Source organism: Eretmochelys imbricata, chromosome 2 (assembly GCF_965152235.1).
Source record: "Eretmochelys imbricata isolate rEreImb1 chromosome 2, rEreImb1.hap1, whole genome shotgun sequence".
NCBI classification, from domain to species: Eukaryota; Metazoa; Chordata; order Testudines; family Cheloniidae; genus Eretmochelys; species Eretmochelys imbricata.
This window is the reverse complement of record NC_135573.1, coordinates 221,351,303-221,371,537: the sequence shown is the minus strand read 5'-3', so window position 1 is coordinate 221,371,537 and position 20,235 is coordinate 221,351,303.

The following is a 20,235-nucleotide window of genomic DNA, read 5'->3' as shown; positions in this document are numbered from 1 at the left end:
AGACACCATTGGACCTATTCCTCTGCGGCATTTAAAGGCAGAACTGATTAGGCTCAACTGATGGCCCTTGTTCCTGGTTGGTGATTCCTGGAGCTGACATCACTCCTAGGTGGGTCCAAGGCCAAAACCTTAGACATTGCGGGGGGACGGTGTTGCAGCACAAGACAACACAGAAACTGCACTGGTAGTGAGGTTCCCCTCTACCTGCTGAAATCACTAAGAGCTGGGCTAAGTGGCAGAATCTTGGAACACGATGTCACAGAGAGACGGTGGTTAAGCAGCAGCAGCAGCAGCAGCAAAGAACAGTGGCCAATGCCGGCAGAGAGACAGTGGCAGCAGTGAGCAAGCTGGAGAGGTGGGAGCAGCAGAGACATTTTTCAATGGCCCCCTAGAGGTGGGAGGTGAGCACACCTCTGAACTCTGGGTCTTTGCTAACCAAGGACAGCCAACGGTGTGGCATGCAGCGGAGCGAGAAGGCATGTTAAGGGACATTTGTTAGTCGGATTTTCACGTCGCTGGGTGAGAAACTGAGGCAAAGTGCACTGCCCAATGCACTCTGGGGTGGATATTTGCCTGTAGTCACATGCTTTAGAACTGAGGTTGTGGTGTTAATGTTGGGTTCCCTTTTCTCCTTTGAATATGTTTTATTTTGTTATGCACTGCCTAATTGCTTGCGAATGGGGGAACTATTGCTTCTTAGAGGTACCACTACCCAGGGGTGATGTTTAGTTTTCCTAGATTTCTGGGAAGGGGCTCAAGCTAGTTCTATTTTGTGCTGTTAAGAGAAACCCCGAGACATTGACTCCACCTGGCAGAAGAGTTATATATATATATATTTTGATCATCAGATTAATATGATTTAATATTCCAAACAATTCTGATAAGCATGTTGCTATAGTACCTAGGAATACTAAAGACATGAATTACTCTGTAGTGGTATCTCAATCAAACAGATTGCAAATAAAATCATATTAGAATCTCTTTCAGTTAGTCACTAGCTCCAAAAACTCAGATGATTCCCTTAAGATAAGTGTGGGTTTAGGGCCAAAATGTGGCCCAGCTACTGCAGGCAAAAGTGCACGAGACCCTTCCTTTACCCCCCTGCAGTGCGTATTGATTGCATGGGTAGCAACACAGGAGGGAAAGCAATCTCAGCTGAACCACTATGCGCCCCCTCTTATATGTGAGCAGGAGGGTGAAATGTGCCAGACAGCATGGCTGTGCCCCATCCCAATCGCAGTGTGCGAAGAAGGGATTGTACTAGGGATTGTACACCGCATCACGTATAAACCCAGCACATTTTACTCTCTCATTAGTCATGATCAAGTCCTCTAGGTCCCAATCCTGCAAATACATGGGTTTAACTGTAACACCATGAGAAGTGAAGTTAAGCATATAGGTGTTTGCAGGATTGGGATGTTAGTTAGTAAAAGCAATTTCTGGAAGTGAATGTTTAAAGAAAAGCAACAACAACAAAAAAAATGGTGAAGTTCAGAACTGCTCATAAGTGAAAGGGATGGGTATGTGTCACATACCAGGGTACAATCTGGACCAATGAATAGCTGTGTCCCCTCAGCTCTCTAACGTGGGGTGCCTTTTACATTGGTTTTCTGTGAGAGAAACCACTCCTGGTCTGCTCTCACACAGCCTCCAGCATGTAAGATACTCCCAGTTATATTGTCTGTAGTGGCTGTAGCCAGCCACTCTTGAATTACACAGCAGAAAGACACCAGCAAACTCCCAATCTCAGACTTTCCCTAGAAATGTGTGTCTTGTACTGCCCAGCTTTCTCCTGGACAATGCAAGCTCATATAAAATCTATCATTGTATTAAGAGAAAATAATATGCACAAATCCTATTATCGTAAATGGAGTTTCCCAAACCCTTCAATTCAAACACACTGGTTTAGATAAAACAATAAAACAAGTTTATTAACTACAAAGGATATATTTTAAGAGAATATAAATAATGAGTATAAAAGTCAGAATTGGTTACAAGAATAATAAAAGTAAAATGCAACTAATGTCTAACTTAACAAACTTGAGTGAATTCAAAGCAAGGTCTCTTTCACCACATTTTAGCAGCCCTACACTGTTGGAACTTCTCTCAGTCAGAATCCCTCCTCCAGTCCAATGCTGCTTCCTTTGTTCTTCAGGTGTTGTGGGCAGAGAGAAAGGGAAGAATGATTTGGGACGCCTGCCTTCCCTTCTGATAGTTGTTTCCCTTCATTGAGAAGCATCTCCAGCTGAGGTTCAGGAGACAAAAAGTTTGTATGGACAGGAACCCCAAACTGTTTCTTTTTAAGATGTAGATTTTTTTGGGCCATGTTCCTTTTCCTGCCAATGAATAGCCATTTAGCAGAAGATGGTCCATCTGACCTTGTTTACACTGGCATCAGCTTGCCCTTTGTCTCTGAGGAACTGGTTTGGCCGCTCCCCAGACTTGGAATATGTCTTGGTAATGCCATACAGTGGGATCTTATAACTTTATATACAATGTTGTCACACATATTTTATCAGGACAATATTGACCAGTGAGTTATGAGTTTTCAAATGATACCTCACAAAGCACACTTGTACAAAGATTATTATAATAGTGTTCAAGGGATGAAGAGAGCGGTACAGACCATCACAGTATGGGAATGTAGTGCTTGGGAAAACTCAGAAAGGATTTTGCACAGATCAGAAAGAAATGATCACTCCATAGAAGAGGCCGAGGATTTGAGATTCCATGAGTAGGGACATTGATCCCCTGAAAAATGTGTAGTGAAAATCAGTACAATGTACTTCATTTCTTTTCCATCACCTTATCTTTGTGTGACAGGTTTATTACTAGTAATTTCTGATCATATTGTACACTTACAACACAAGAAACAGTTATTTAGAAAGTTTTTTAATGTATCATTTTACTAGTACAAAACAACATCAGATAGAAGAGCATTAAGAAAATAATTAGAACATCATGTATCGTAAAAGTATTGTATGAGATTTAAAAAAAAACAACAAACTTCATAATATTTTATTATAACAAATGACAGATGCAAAATTGTCCCTGGATTCACAAAATACCACAGAAAAATGGGAAAAGTATTTAAGCAATACAAATGATATGTCATGCCAAAAAACATATCCCAGGGTTCAGAGTTTTAGATATACCTTTGTTTATACAGGGTAAACTCATAAATTGTTTGCCCTCTATAACACTGATAGAGAGATATGCACAGCTGTTCTCCCCCCCCGCCCCCCCTCCCGGTATTAAGACATACTCTGGGTCAATTAATAAGTAAAAAGTGATTTTATTAAATACAGAAAGTAAGATTTAAGTGGTTCCCAGCAGTAACAGACAGAACAAAGAGAATTACCAAGCAAAATAAAATAAAACACACAAGTCTAAGTCTAGTACAGTAATAAAACTGAATACAAATAAAATCTCACCTTTAGAGACATTTCAATAAATTTCTTTCACAGACTGGACGCCTTCCTAGTCTGGGCACAATCCTTTCCCTGGTACAGCTCTTGTTCCAGCTCAGGTGGTAGCTAGGGGATTTCTCATGATGGTCTCCTCCTTGTTCTGTTCCACCCACTTATATATCTTTTGCATAAGGCAGGAATCCTTTGTCCTTCTGGGTTCCCACCCCTCCTTCTCAATGGAAAAACACCAGGCTAAAGATGGATTCCAGTTCAGGTGACATGATCACATGTTACTGTAAGACCCCAAGCCTTCATTCCTCTCAGCCTGACTCACAGGAAGGCCTCCCTGCAAACAGAGCCATTCACAGTCAATTGTCCTGGTTGATGGGAGCCATCAAGATTCCAAACCACCATTAATGGCCCACACTTTGCATAATTACAATAGACCCTCAGAGTTATATTTCATATTTCTACTTTCAGATACAAGAGTGATACATTTATACAATAGGATGACCACACACAGTAGATTATAAGCTTTGTAATGATACCTTACAAGAGACCTTTTGCATGAAGCATATTCCAGTTACATTATATTCACACTCATTAGCATATTTTTATAAAATCATATAGAGTGCGTCACACCAGCCTCCAACTAGACATCGAGCGGTTGATCGCTACCCGTTGAGCCCGACAATCTAGCCAGCTTTCTATCCACCTTATAGTCCATTCATCCAATTCATACTTTTTTAACTTGCTGGCAAGAATACTATGGGAGACCATATCAAAAACTTCGCTAAAGTCAAGATATATCACAGGGGTTCTCAAACTGGGGGTGAGGACCCCTCCGGGGGTTGCGAGGTTATTACATGGGGGGTCGTGAGCTGCCAGCCTCCACCCTAAACCCCATTTAGCCTCTAGCATTTATAATGGTGTTAAATATATTTAAAAGTGTTTTTAATTTATAAGGGAGGTTGCACTCAGAGACTTGCTATGTGAAAGAGGTCACCAGTACAAAAGTTTGAGAACCACTGATATATCATGTCCACTGCTTTCCCCATGTCCACAGAGCCAGTTATCTCATCATAGAAGGCAATCAGGTTGACCAGGCATGACTTGCCCTTGGTAAATCCACGTTGACTGTTCCTGATCACCTTTGTAGTCTGACCCAAAATTGGGTATATATAATTGTAACTTGTGGATTAACAGGTTCTTGTCACAAGATCAGGCCCAGTAAGATTATTGTAAAATTATCATATAATTTGAGAACCCCAATGTGCACAGGTGCAACACTCACACCATAGGAACTCTTTATATATATTTATACAAATATATGATTTATTAATAATTTAGCAAAGTTATCCACACACTTAAACTCAATAAGACAGATAGAGATAACACAGAAAGTACATTTGGATGGCCACACTCACACCCTTATCTTTCTTAACCTACTTCACCATTATCTTACATATTCAACCGTTATCTTACATACTTAGCCATTATCTTTCTCATCACCGTCATCGTCCTCATCTTCCCGGGGGACCATCATTCTGGACCCTTCCAACTTCCATCTCTCTACCTCTGCTGTCCCTAGGATGTTACTTTTATAGTAGGTTACGCTAACGCTGCTATGTCCAATGCATATTCAATAGAGGTCCTTATTTGTATTTCCTTCCCTTAAGGTATCCGTTTTCTATAGGTTGTTACCCTACTAGCATACCCGTCAATTTGTTATCATGGCACCTTTGTTCTGTCTGGAACCTTCTGGATGCTGGTGTCAGCTGTGTTCTGTGGGTGGCTGATGTCGGTATTCTGGACAAAATTCCCCCTCTTGCAGGCTACTTTCAGTTTCCTATAACTTATGAGTTACTTAAATTTACCTATGCCAAAGGTTATAGGCCTCAAGCCTCACGCCATCTGCTAAAGCTAAATCTTACAGAATAAAAGCCTGTAGGTTCCTTGCATTACTACTAAATATAATAAAACAGAATAACAAAGCAGTGAATATAATACAAGTAAGCTGGCCCACTGGCTACAGGCCTCCCCTTGACAGGGTGATTGCTAATGAACCCTATCACATAAATTAGGGCCTCACTGTATGTTTAAAGCATGTGTCTTATATATACTAGATGACTGATGGAAGCACCACCTGCCCAATCAAGATGTGAGTATAAATGCCTGTTGGGTGTAACAAAATTGAATGTGACAGTACACTAGAATTGACCATAAAAATATATCGATATCTGGTCATTGCATTACTGGCCACTTCCGATATATGTCACCCTATATATATACTTGGCTAACCAGGTAGGTTACCAATGATAAAGATGATGACAGATCCCCTTGGTACCTTCCTTCTGGCCACACCACGGTGTGTTCACCTCAAATATTACTTTTACGCTGATGTACTGATCCCCTTGTTAGAGCACCAGGCCATCATTGAAATTTTTCACATTGGGAGGTATACCACCAGAGGAAGTACATTGCTGTGATAATTATAGACATTATCTTTGAGGTGACATTCTGAGTGGAGCTGCCAAGTGACCAAATACGTCCCCATCTGGATTGGGCCCAGTTAAGAAGGTACCATAATATAATCTTAGGCCTGGTCTACACTAGTGGGGGGGATCGATCTAAGATATGCAACATCAGCTACAAGAATAGCGTAGCTGAAGTTGACGTATCTTAGATTGACTTAGAATCACTTACTTCGCGTCCTTGTGGCACGGGATCGATGGTGGCCACTCCCCCATCGACTCCGCTTCCGCCTCTCGCAGTGGTGGAGTTTCGGAGTTGACGGCAGAGCGATCAGGGATCGATTTATCACGTCTACACTAGACACGATAAATCAATCCCCAATAGATCGATCACTACCCACCAATCCGGCGGGTAGTGTAGATATGGCCTGAGTTAAATAAGAGTCTTAATTAGGGTGTAGTGTCACAGACCCCGTTTCTGAGCTGCCCTCAGTAGAGAGCAGTGGCATTCCTCAATAAGGATTAGAGCAAGTGGCTCTTCCTGTTTCATATTTAAAAATAACTTTAATACCTCTATTTTGCAACTATATATTTTTTGATTAAATGTGGGATTTTTTCAACTTATCATTATGCTATATGTGTACACTGTATGCAGAAACTGATATGTGACATATGGTTTTCATTATATCTTTGATATAAGTGTAGCCACCTCCCACTCTGGAGTTATTGATGAGAGGATGGGTCTTTTTTCCAGGTTACTACAGGTGACATGGTTACATTTGTTAGCTGAGGGTTACACCTCTACCTGGTATACCCTTTTACTATATGTTCCGTTTTCATACATATTATGTTCCAATACGTATACATACATTGATATCATTAGTTCAGGCAATAAACTTAATACTGTTTGTTTTGATTATTAATTTTCCCCAATTTTCGTATACTGGGGACAAGATCACATGGCTTCAAGGAAGGCACCAATGTACCAAAGAATGTCCTTGCACCAGATCAACAAAAAGGGTCCTTATATCGGGTTGCTACCATTGACTCCAGACCATGGTTACTTTAGCATAAAGAGTTCATCATTTGAAGGTTTACAACAAAGTCTATTTTGTCTGCTTTCTTCACATGGTTCAAACACTGAAGCTTGTGAGTTTGCCTTTTTGAACAAGACTGCTGCAGAGGAGGAGCAACGCGGTCAGCATAGTGCTGTAAACTGGATTTGGTTCCTCTCTGAGGGTCTTGTCTTATTGCTGAGTACCTCCAAAGACATGTCTCTCCTCTGGTACAGCACAGTGAGATTTGATGTTATAGCATTTACTAATTTAGCAATTTAGTTTCTTTTGCTATTCCTAAACAAAAACACCAAAATATTTTACAAGGGCAAATTCACAAATAACAAATAGCTAAATAGTTAACAAGATTACTTTTCACTACACATATTCACCCTTGTTGGGGTGATAACCCTGATGGTTATTTTAATACCAGGTTATGTTAGCTTTATTATGAAAACTAAGCAAAATATATGACATTATAAAGCACTATAGCTATATATAGCTATTAATCTTACATTAATAGGATGGTGGTTTGCTCAAGGAACTTTTGAATTGTAATTTGGGTTTTGCCAAATAACTAGCCACATTGCCTGACAAATTCCAAATCAAAGCTATATATATATATATATATATATATATATATATATATATAAAGAGTTAGTTTCACATAAATTGTTCATTGAGACAAACATACCTATATCTTTGACTGATTTTTGCAAAGACTGAACCACCCCAGGTGTCATAGAAGGACAGACACCATGGTGGTTAGATTCTAATTTTACTACTGAAATAGCGTGGAAAAAATATTTTACTACTAATTGCGCAGAAGATTATTGCTGCAACAAAAACTTACCCAACATGTGAGGAGTCAAAAAAAATTGGTTTAGTTACGTGACACAAAACATAAAAATAAATTCAAAAGAGTAATAAGTTCAGAAAAAGTTTAAACAAGTAATTCCAACATACCACCAATGGATTAAACATTTTAATTTAGAGCTAGGAATCCTAAGCATTGAAATTATTAATTTGTTCTAGGTATATAGCCTTGGTTTGCCTATAACATAAGTGTGGTTATTAAGCCAGGAACCTGCTTTTCTTGAATCTTTAGATCCTAGATTAAAACAGAAATGGGTGAAAAAAAAGAATTAAAGTAGATGTTAATATTTTTCAGGAAATATGAAGGCAAAACTGTAATTAGATTAATTCCACATTTTACATTGATGAATTAGGACCTATAATGATAAGCACGATTTATCTTGTGGGTAGCAAAGTTTGCTACATGTTGAAGAAGCTTCAGCACTTCCTTAAAATAATGATTCCTGCATAAAGCAAAAAGATTTTATGTTGCCAGCTTTCTTGCATATTGGGTAAGTCTGGAGTTGCAACTAACCTGATACCTATTTATGGAATAATAATACACAACTGATTACTTAAATTTAGAAGGTATGTAGAATACAAACATGCAAGTAGCAAGTACTGAATGCTTGAACTTGTCCTAAAGGCATTACCTTGCTTGCTTCCATCGCTTACAGTAAAGGTAGTAGTAAAGATTTTCTTTACCTTGTACGTGCACATTAGACATATTAGACATAACTTTTTTGTTTTAAAGGAATCTTCTTCACACTCCCCCTCTACAACATCCAATTGCTTATTTCCTAAGATGAAAGTGTCTGGCTTACTCAACTCCTCCTCTAGCACTGTCGCTGGAGGACTTCCCATATACGATTAGATGTTTAGGGGTTTTTAATTTTAGTTAATTTGCTAAACTTTGAGTTAGAAGCAGTTTGCTTTGCCTATTTCCCTTTTTTCTCCCAAGCACCGAGTACAAAAGGACTTCCCCTTTTTAGCAACATGTTAGCTGCTGATTTTTGCTGCTGAGAATTTCTTTGACATTACAAGTTAAAGGCACAGAAACTGTTGGCTTGGTGGATTACATGATATGGGATAAAGGCATGGTTACAAGATCTTTATGACCTGTGGGGGAAACAAATCTTTTGGTACCTTCTGGTAAGGGGTTTTCCCTGGTTCCTTTAATACCTCTTAATCAACTATTTTTACATTATTATTTAATTTAGTCTTCTGGGATTTTAAACACCCTGCTTAGGTGGAAGTTGGACTTTTATTTACAGCTGTGCTCGGACAGTCCTGTTGCTTTTTATTTATTTATTTAGAGTTATTACTCACCAACAAGTGTTAGTTGGTACATTACTTTAGATGTATGATCATATGACGTATTAGACATATGACATATTAGACGTATGATTATATGCTACCAGTCAGCGTGATTGAAAATAGCCTGGCTATGGTGATGTTGCATTCATACGAAATGCATGATCTTCTATATTTGTATGTAATGTCTTTGGTCGACCACAGAACTCTCAGCTGACTACTTCACTTTTTTCAACTCCTATTTAAATGAGCTCAAGTACATTACATTAACTAACTTTCCTCTAAATCTACATAAAAAACACTAACACGACACACACACACACACATTATATATATATATAGGAATGTCCCTCCTTAGATAATTAACCCCTTAACTGGTTCAACGAATTACTAAACAAGTCCGAAGAAAAACAGAGGGGAAGAGGGTTCTGCTCCTTATCTCTTCCCTCAATGGATTAACTCTGGTAAACTGGCCCACTGGGCTACACCTTCCTCTCCTCCAAGTGCTTCAATATGGTTTCCTTGATGACCTGCTCCATGGTTTTTCCAGGGACTGAGGTGAGGCTGACCAGTCTGTAGTTCCCCAGGTTCTCCTTCTTTCCTTTTTTAAAGATGGAGACTATATTTGCCTTTTTCCAAACGTCTGGGGCCTTCCCTGGTCGCCAGTTTTCAAAGATTATGGTTAATGGCTCTGCAATCACATCAGCCAATTCCCTCAGCACCCTCGGATGCATTAGATCTGGACCGATGGACTTGTGCATGTCCAGCTTTTCTAAATAGTCCTTAACCAGTTCTTTCATCACTGAGGGCTGTTCACCTCCTCCCCATACTGTGTTGCCCAGGACAGCAGTGTGGGAGCTGACCTTGTCTGTGAAGACCAAGGCAAAAAAAGCGTCAAGTACTTCAGCTTTTTCCACATCATCTTTTAATATGTTTGTGAAAAATAAACTGTTGCAGTGTACAGTCTTTATCGCTATTAGGCTGTTAACTGGAATCTATCAAAGATGTGCTACTAAAAGTTAGCATTCTCCACCTCTTGCACTGTAATCCTCAAATAAATGGATGTTAGACATTCTTGAGATGCTGAAACGTCTCAAAAAGGAATATTTTCCAACCATGACATTTTGGCCCACGTGTCCTACCCCTGTTCCGGCCAGAGGAATGCAGAAGTCAGCCAAGGAGCTTGAACCTATGTAACATGACTTGGCCTCAGTCCCTTTGTCCACATCACCAGGTCACCACCACAGCTGGCCTCTTGCTGGCAGAGAAGTCAAGGACAGACTAGGCATAGGTTTTACTTGTACGCCCCTTTTCCCCCAGCAAGAGTGAATCTGGCCCCATATTAAGAAAACTGAGATGCCTAATATATATGTGCAGAGAGAGGTAGAACAGGTGGGACCAAATTTTTCTATGTGAGGCAGAATTTAAGCAATATTACATGAGTTTAGATTATTTTAATTTATATTGTAGTGACTAGTATTTTGTACCCTAATAACTACCTTGAGCATGGCTCACTTTGGTTTTCCTCTGAATTGCAGGAATCGCTACAGTAGTAAAACAACATTGCTTTTGGGGGACATTACAGTGCAAAGTCTTTCCCTTCTAGTTGAAAAGAAGAACTTTCACACTTGTGCCAATCTGTCTGTTCCCAGTCAACTCAGCTCAGCAATCAGATTGTTGTTTTCACATTTCATGAACATTTGGCAGTGTGCCACCCACTACTGTGGAAGAATGTTGAAATGTTTTCGCCCTGCCATTGTTACAGCCCTGTTGGGTTTCTCTAATTCTACTTGGCAACCTTCCAGCATTGCTCCATTTGATTCAAAATGTTTCAGCCTGGGTTTTAATCTAGATGTCACTCTCCTCTTACATTTCTTTTCTACCAAAGGGAGGCTATACTGGCTTGCTGCAAACTATCATTAATTTGTTTTTGAAATTGAAAGCACATCATCAAGTTTCTGCCCCTTGCTTTACTGCATATCCTGCATTCTTATTAGCTACTAATCAGTATACTACCAGTATGCTGCATGGCTGCTGAGAAACAGCCATATACCTATTATGCAAATTAGTACTCCTCAGCCAGTCAGAATACAGAGCTTTACAACACAAACATGACCACACTACTGTAAGTCATTTACAGTACACCTGTACTCCAGTTGCCTCGGACAATTCAGTTTTGGCAAATTTATATTATATTCCAGGATTTTTAAAAAACTGAACAGCTTCTTGTTGTTGGTCACTCTTATCTAGGGTGACCAGACAGCAAGTGTGAAAAATCGGGACGGGGGTGGGAGGTAATAGGCGCCTATATAAGAAAAAGACCCCAAAATCGGGACTGTCCCTTATAAAATCAGGACATCTCGTCACCCTGCATGACTAATTTGCTCAGGTACCTGCTGGACTGCTCCACTCAGCCATGATCATCACTGGCATGAAGGAGAATGAGCCCTCCTCAGACGGAAGGTGGTACAACTTATCAAGCAGAAAAAGAACACAAGGGGAGCAGAGAACTGAAAACCAAGCTTTAGATGAAAGGCAGCTAAGTGCTATTCAGCTCAGCCGGAGTTGAGAAAATTGGTCTTTATCTTCTGAGGCTCAAAGCATGTGCAACTTCCAGTCTAATCACTATGGCCCAGATCCTTAAAAGTATTTAGATGCTTAGGATGGGATCCATGAAGGAACTTAGGCATTGCATGCTGAAAATCACAGCACCTAACTTTTAGGCACCTGGAAAGTAACAGGAAGAACACTGTTCCACAAAGCTGAGTTAGGTGTCTAGGCCCCCTATACAATGAACAGGGAGAAACAGGCACCTAAGAATGCAACCCACAAAACCAGCATGCTAGGCATGGAGCTGTCTGAGTTAGCCAATGGGAGATGCCAGCTAGAGGGCTAAACATCACATCTCTCTCCACACGTAAGTCACTTGCCTCCTTACAGCCCAATCTCTGTTTAGCAATCCCTGAATGGGAACTACCCACCTGGAGTCAGGCAGCTTAGGTGCCTCTTGGAGGCATGAGTTTTTACCTGTCTCACTCTACCCAATGGGGCCAGAGGTGGAGAAAGTGGTGCTGACATTTTAACTTTTAGCGCAGTGGTTAGAACTCTCACCTAAGATGTGGGAGACCCAGGTTCAATTCCTGCTGTCTGCCAGAGAGGGAAAAGGATTTGAACAGGGGTCTCCTACCTCTCAGGAGAGTGCACTAATCACTGAGCTATGGAATATTCTAAGGGGGGAAGGCTCTCCCTCTGTATCTCCTGATGAAGCTGTTCCATGGTGGATAAAGAATGATTGGAGCGCGGAGACTGGAGCTGGGGTCTCCACATCCCAGATGGGTGCCCCAGCCACTGGACTATAGAGTAAAAAGCACATATAAAAACAAGGGAAAAAAAAGGTAGTCAAAAGAGTTTTGGAAAACTCTTAGGTAACAGTTCTAAACTGAAAAAGCTATTTCTGTTGTGCCTGGTTGAACCTTAATAAAGGCAAAGAAAATTCAAATGACACAGGGTTGTGTTTTTCCAATTCCTGCATTATTATTTCAATGGAAAGGCCAAGTCATGTGATCTTTATTCATTTTATAACTTAGTCAAAACTCCCGCTGACTTCTTTGAGAATAAGCCTGAGTGAGGAGAGAGATAAAATTAGAGTGAAAATGGAGTTAAAGTCCTGGAGGATTTGGCCCATGGAATATAGAAAAAATTAAAACAAAGTAAGAACAAAACCTACATGTAGTTCCTTATGTAAAGAGTTTCTTATGCTTCTGAAAAAGCTGTGATTGGTCACTATGGCAACTGATGTGAAACGGAAATAAAATGCTTTTAATACAACAAGCTGACTTCTCCCCTCAAATTTAGAAACTGTAATCAAAACAGGCTGGAGCAAATGTGTCCTTACAATATGTACGTTTTAATATTAAAAAACAGAAATTCAAGCCCAACCAGCATATGGAGAACTATGAAATGTCAATGTATTTTACCATTTTAAAGACAGGATCATTCAAAAGGCAGAAAAGGCATTTTTAAAGGAATCTCTTTTAATAACCCTGACTTAACTTATGAAGAATTTAAGATTTACATGGAAAAGGTTCCTTTCTGTTTTCCTGAAATTTGCAGTAACTTTAGCACCAGATTGACAGATCTGGACACTGAAATCCTCTCTGGGGAATCGAAAAATCAACTGAATTCAATGATTAATTGTAGTGTAGAGCACCAACTAATAGCCAATGTGAGTGCAATAGTTCACAGGTAAGTCTTGCGCTCCAGTCCTCATGAGAAACTCCCATTTCTATCGATTGTAGTTTTTCCATGAGCAATGTAAGCAGGATTTGGCCTGTAGCATACCCTACTGAAACAGTATAGTGCCTAATACTACAAACTCTTATTCAGCTCAGCATTTGTCACGTCATTACTTCATAGTACTTCTCACATGAGTAAGCATTTGCATGATTACATCCACAGAAAGTAGAATGGTAACAATCTCAGTGAAAACAGTCCATTTAACTACAGGCATAACCTAGGCAGGCAGGGGACTGTTCTTTGTTAGGCATAACATGTCTATTTATTATTAGTTCATCTTCCATCCTGTCCTCATCTTTTGGGAGTTTATTTCACCTGTTGTACCTTGACATTATTCTAGACTGTGAGTTCTCTAGGGCAGGGACTATCTTGTTTACATGTTTGTACAACGCCTAGAACAATGCACATTACGCACGGTTGACAGTGTGGCAGGGTCACCCAGGAGGGCAGTTTGCCCTGCCCCCCGCATTTGAGAAGGCCCCCAAATTGAGTGGTGCTGCAATCTGGCACACTGGGTCACAATGCTACTCACTGAAATTTGGTCTGACACAACAGAGTGCCGCCATGGTAAGTTAAAGTGAGAGTGGTTCAGTTGTGCGTACCATGTGAAAAATTTCTGGGAAAGCCCCTGTTTCTTATGTATCTTTATTAGAAAAAGTCTCTCATACACCGCTTCAGTTTTTCATAAACATCATTTTCACAGCCCAGACTAAAGTTCCTAGGAATAGCTTGTTATGAACTCCTCTTCCTCAGTCAAACTTTAAGACTCCTGTTTAAGCCACTTCTGTTATGAAAGTTAGCATACTGAGGCCAGGCAGCGGATGGTTGCACTTGGGAAAAGGGATGACTGAGACATTCCCTGTTGCAGGGTCTTTTAAATATACAAGGAATTCTGTTCGTCTCGTTGCTATGAGATGACACTTGTTTACGAAGAATCACCTTTTAATGGCTTCGCTCGAAATGGAGTCCTTTGCCTCATGTAATAGAACACGATGAAAGAGTTGTAAAAGAAGCTCCAACTCTGGAATGTCACATCACAAGTTCAATTACAAGAACTTCATGATATTTTAAATAATGCAAAATGCTGTGGCAAAGCTGCAGAAAGGGGAGGGACTGCTCGTAACACAACTATTCCATAGGTAAGATTTTTATGGAGCATTCATGATTCTGGCAGTTTTTTGGTTCTTGCATTTATAAATCCAACACTGAGGGCTTGTCTACATTGCCCACTGGATCGACGGGCAGCAATCAATCCAGCGGGGGTCGATTTATCCCGTCTAGTCTAGATACGATAAATTGACTGCCAATCGCTCTTCTGTCGAGTCCGGTAGTCCACCGGAGTGAGAGGTGCAGGCTGAGTCAACGGGGGAGCATCTGCTGTTGACTCACTGCACTGAAAACACTGCAGTAAGTAGATCTAAGTACGTCGACTTCAGCTATGTTATTCACATACTGAAGTTGCATAACTTAGATCAATCCCCATCCCCCTCCCCCCACCCCAGTGTAGACCAGGCTTCAGTTATCCTCTAGTATGTGGTAATGTCAATTGAAGCAAATATTCTCAACCAAGCTGAACCTAGGGCTTCATTTTTAGGGTATATTGTTTATAACTGCTGTTTTACACAAAATAACAACAACAACAAAAACCAATCCCCCCCATTTTCCGCTTTGGAACATAAGGAAGAGATGTGGGTATTAAAATAAAGAATGAAAATCTGATTTCTCTGCAGTATGTTTGATCTTGTTCTGTATATACCTCTAAGGGAAACAAACTATTCACTGTCTCAGCTCCAATTTATACAAGACAACTTATCTGTAAATTAAACATAATATTTCAACACTTCTCATACCCAATAGCCTCTGGGCATCTTAAAATAAATATGTAGCAGCAGAAAAGACTTAATCCTCTGGAGCAGAAGTTATACAGAAACACACCAAAAATAAAATGAAAACCAAACAAGCTTTAGCTAGGCCACTGCCAATCACTTCATAATTTGTCAGAGCTAGGAGACAGATGTCTCAGCACAGAACAAAGCAATAGACTTCCATTACAATATGGAGCAGGCATAGCAGTGTCCGCACTCTTGATTTTATAATATACATGTGGCTTCATACTAAGCAGATGCAGTTTTTTAAGCAGAATCTTCAAGAGCTGAAAACTCAAAGGCAGGACTTGCTGAACGGGAACATCACTGCAGTTCGGCAACAGTTAGTGACTAGATGTGATCCTGACACCAGTGCCAGATACAGGAAGAAAAGTTAAGCATGTGCATAAATGATTAAATGATTGGGGCCCCAACTTCTTTACTACTTTATTAGAATGAAGGAGAAAAATTAAACAGTGACAAAGAAGTTAAGGCTAACTCACGACTAGGCAAATAAAGAGAACAAAAGGGAACAGAAGAAAATGATTCATTTCCACTTTTCCCATTCAGACATATTCTGCAACAGAGCTAACAACTTAACTACTTCACTTTGGAGTTTGCTTTCGGCCAGAAACAAGTGTATGTGAAGTGATGCCTTGTTAGTCAACGTAACGTCTCTGTATGTGTCTTAAGTTACATCCATGTCACAGGCTGTCCTGAGCCAGTGGAGCATCTCACAAAGCAGGCTCGCCTTAACTTTAAAGTACTAAACTGATATTTAATTCAAAATGGCCACCTGGGCTTTACATTCCATAACAAACAGTCTGCTGGTCCACCCAAAAAGTGGAGTCAGGTTTCTTGGCTTAAGACAGGGTAGATAATTTCTCCTCTCTCGCAGCTACATCCAGAGCTAGCCTGTAGGAGTGGCAGCCATCCCTTTTTATTTTGTCTGCTAGGCCTTGATTGACTTCCACCCTACCAGCCCTTCTAGCAACTGGAGGATCAATTCTTATAGGTCATTCTGGGTGGCATTTCTACACAGCTCTTGGAGATCTGAACCTGCTGTTCTTTTTCTACAAAAGGACACCTTTTTGGGTGGAGTGTGCTCAGGCAGTAAGGGCTTTAGCAAACACCTGATACACCCTTCATAATCTATTGTACTGATGAAACCAAGTTTTTAGTTCTGTTACCATTACAGAACCAATGCAGCTGTGGAAGATTACAGTGGATTTTATTCTGTTTTGTGAATTGTCCGCAATATTTTAATTGCATATAATTGCAATGTTGTATTTTTAAATGAATCAGTCAGAAGATTGAAGAATCTTTCTTACTGGTGATGATGCAAGAGCCAGAAAGAACTCAGCATCCTTTTAAGGTTCCAGTAGAGAATTTAGTGTTTTCAGTCTACAAAATAGCCTTTTTATTTGCAAACAGAGTGAATTTGGTATGGAAGTAATCGAGAGAGAATAGATATGGAAGCCAATAATGCCATTTTGCTGACTTTATCGTCTCTTTAATTTCTGGCCCACATTACTGTAGTATCTGAACATCTCATAGTCTTGAATGTATTTTTCCTCACAGCACTTCAGCATCCCTATTTTATAGATGGGGAATGAGGCACAGAGAATCTAAGTGACTTGACCAAAAACACCTTCCTTACCACGCACCTTTTGGACAGCATTGGTCCGAGCTGGGTCCCTCAGCAGAGAGCAGCTACTGTGCTTCTCTGAAATGTCCTGCGAGTAGACTTTTCTACCTTAGCTGCCCTTATATACTGGTTTATACCGGCTTACAGATCTAAATGTATCTCAAACAGTACAGAGAGTCTAAATAATAAATATGATGAAATTTTAAGTGCATCTCCAGTATGATAGCTGGAAAAAGTGCATTGCTATATTTACATTTCATCTAAGCTTCTATTTGTATGCAATCCCTAACCAGTTCACAAAGACCTTATCAACTTTCCATCTACCCTTTGACTATTCCACTCCATCAGATTTTGCACATATGAACAATCATAGCTGAAAATGAAAGGAGCTGTGGGCAAACAAAATCATCTCAGGAAGCTAAGAATCGGAATGACATACTTGGAGATAGATTACATAATCAAGAGCTATCTATTACATTAAATGTGGTGACTGAAGATCCTTTGTTCAGTACAACAGGATCATTTTAAGAATAATCTGTCTATAGAGAAGGCTACAGTTTAAAACACCTCCCACATTGCTCTGATTATGTCACTCCCGTTCCTTTGAGTTTCTTTACTGGCCTCCTGTCTGCTTCTGCATCAAGTGCAAACTCTTTGTCTTTACCTTCAGTGCTCTACACAACTGTGCATATGCCCCTTGCTTCCCATTTCATTTTTAATTGGCGTGTAGACATACCCTAAGTGGCCTCCCTTTTGTCTTTGAAATCCCACTCCACAGCTCAGTACCTTTCGTTAACTTACTTATCTCTGCTAATTTCTGTTCTTCTGCTCTCTACCCCTTCCTTCACCCTTGGTCAAAAAAAGACAAGTAACAAAGACTCCCACTGATTTCAGTGGGCTTTGGATCCGGCCCAAAATAATCTTCTTAATTTGAAAAAAAAAACCCAGCTCTAACATTTGGTTCCTGTTCTTTTTGAAATCAGTGACAAACTCCTATTGACTTCAGTGGAAGTCAGATTGGGTTTAAAAGCCTGTGTTCACGTTTACCTTATTTGCAGTTGTCTTCTCTGTCTGTTCCCTCTCACCTTCATCTGTTGTGATCATATATTGTTAGATGTTTAATTTACACTGTAGCTCTTCAGGATAGAGATCTGATTTTCCTACAGAGTACAATGTATCTGTAAAATATCAGTCAGACCTGCAGTGCTATGAATCCAAACCATAATAAATAATAATAAATAATAATAAAGTTGGACTATTGTTTGGTGTCAGCATTTTCAAAATATTTGCAGCATTCGGGCTCATCAGACATCAGTCTTGACTTTCAAACTCAAACTGCCACCTTGTGGTACAATTTGAGAGAAGTCTGTAGAAAATTAGATCTATAGAGATCTGGGATTTTTTGCCCCTCCCAGTGGTCTTCAGAGTTTCACCTTTTCTTTCCAAACTAAAAAATTCAAGACACACTACTCCACATTTGGAGATAAAGTTTTATTATGATTATTTGTCAATCCAAAAGATAGGGCATTTCTAACAAAACTTTACTCATACAAGTAAAATCACATTGAATCCAGTTGGATTACTCATATAACCAAGAGATTGTAGGACCAGGCCCATACACACATATAACATAACCTTATAATTAAGGCTATGATTATGTCATGGAAGTCACAGAATCCATGACTTCCAGAGACCTCTGTGGCATTTTCTGCTTCAGCCCCAGGGGCTGCGGGACTCTGGAGCTGGCAGCCAGCAGGGGCCCCAAAGGTCTCAGTTGCTGCAGGTGGCAGGGCCTCCCGCAGCACCCAGCTGCTGTGAGCGGCCCCACACCTACCAGCCACTGGCCCCGCAGCTCCGAGCCGCTGTGGGGGGACCTCCACAGCTCCGAGCAGCGGCCGGGGTATCCTACAGCCACAGCAGCAGTGGGCGCTGGACCCCCCATTCCCCCCACGCCATTTTGTCACAATTATTTTTAGTAAAAGGTCAGGTCTACTACTGGACAGGTCACGGGCTTCCTTGAATTTTTGTTTATTGCCCGTAACCTGTCTGTGACTTTTACTAAAAATAACTGACAAAATCTTAGCCTTACTTATAATTATATCTATTTTTTTCCTGCAAAGTCACCCGCATTTTGAGACTGCTATATATTACAATCAGTTTCAAATCTAGGGTCTAATTCTCATTAACACTAAGGTTTCAGATATTTATGCCCATTTTAATACCTTTTACGCTGCCAGAGTGATATAAAGGGATTTTAGCATAAATGAGAGTCAGACCCATAGAATAGATCTTTCAACATCTCACTCAATAGGTTGCAAGACTCTGTATACATCTCAGATCTATTTAAACTGGATGAAAAACTAGTACTGCATATAAACACAAAAGCTTTGTTAAGGTGAAGTTATGATTGCAGCCACCTATTAGTATTTTGATTGTATAGCATCTTTTGAGAACCTAGTAGTTAAAAATGTTAGAAACCCAGGAAATGCAGCGGATGTAGCAGAGCCATTCACCAATGAGAATAAAAGAAGGGTTTATACGAAAGACATGATGATTGTATGAAAAGTCCTTCACTGAAACTAATCTTAAGTTATAGCTAGGCCCAAACAACTCCCACAAGCACACACCAAAGAGCTAGTTTGGTCCTTCTGCCCACGTGGCAAAGGTAGAGATCTGAGCAGTCCCTTGCCTCACAGGACTATGTCTTGTTATGTATTCTTTAGCAATTCTGCATGTGGTTTAGATCCAGAAAGAGCCAGCAGTACTTGACCTGAACACTCAAAACTAAAAAGGATGGAGATATTATGACCCCTCTAGAGCATTCCAGTACCAGAGGCCAAGAGGCTCATTGGTATCTTATAATGAGTTTCAGATGGCCTGGCCAATTCAATGTACTCCAACTCATGGGGGTTATAATCTGTATATAAAAGGTGTCATGCACTGTGGTTTTGGAAAACTATTAACTCACTTATCATTAATATTCCTGTGGGATGTATGTATGCGGTCTGTACTAAGGGCTGTATATATACACTGGAATGATGACTAAAATGTGTTTAAGGCAGGCAAGTCTTGGGGAGTTGGTAAACAGGACTGCCCTAGACAAAGGAATGTATTTGCTTCTCTCACCAGCCCACTCATCAGGCAGGGACAATGAAGGTCAATTCATATAGAAGGTAAACAAAGGTATCAAGCTAGCAAGTGGGAAAGGTGATAGCTTCCAGCAGGAAAGAGAAACTTTATCTGGACTATAAAGAAGGATCTGAACCTCAAGTGGCAAGCAATTGAATCACCTGATTATATACACTATATTACTGTATT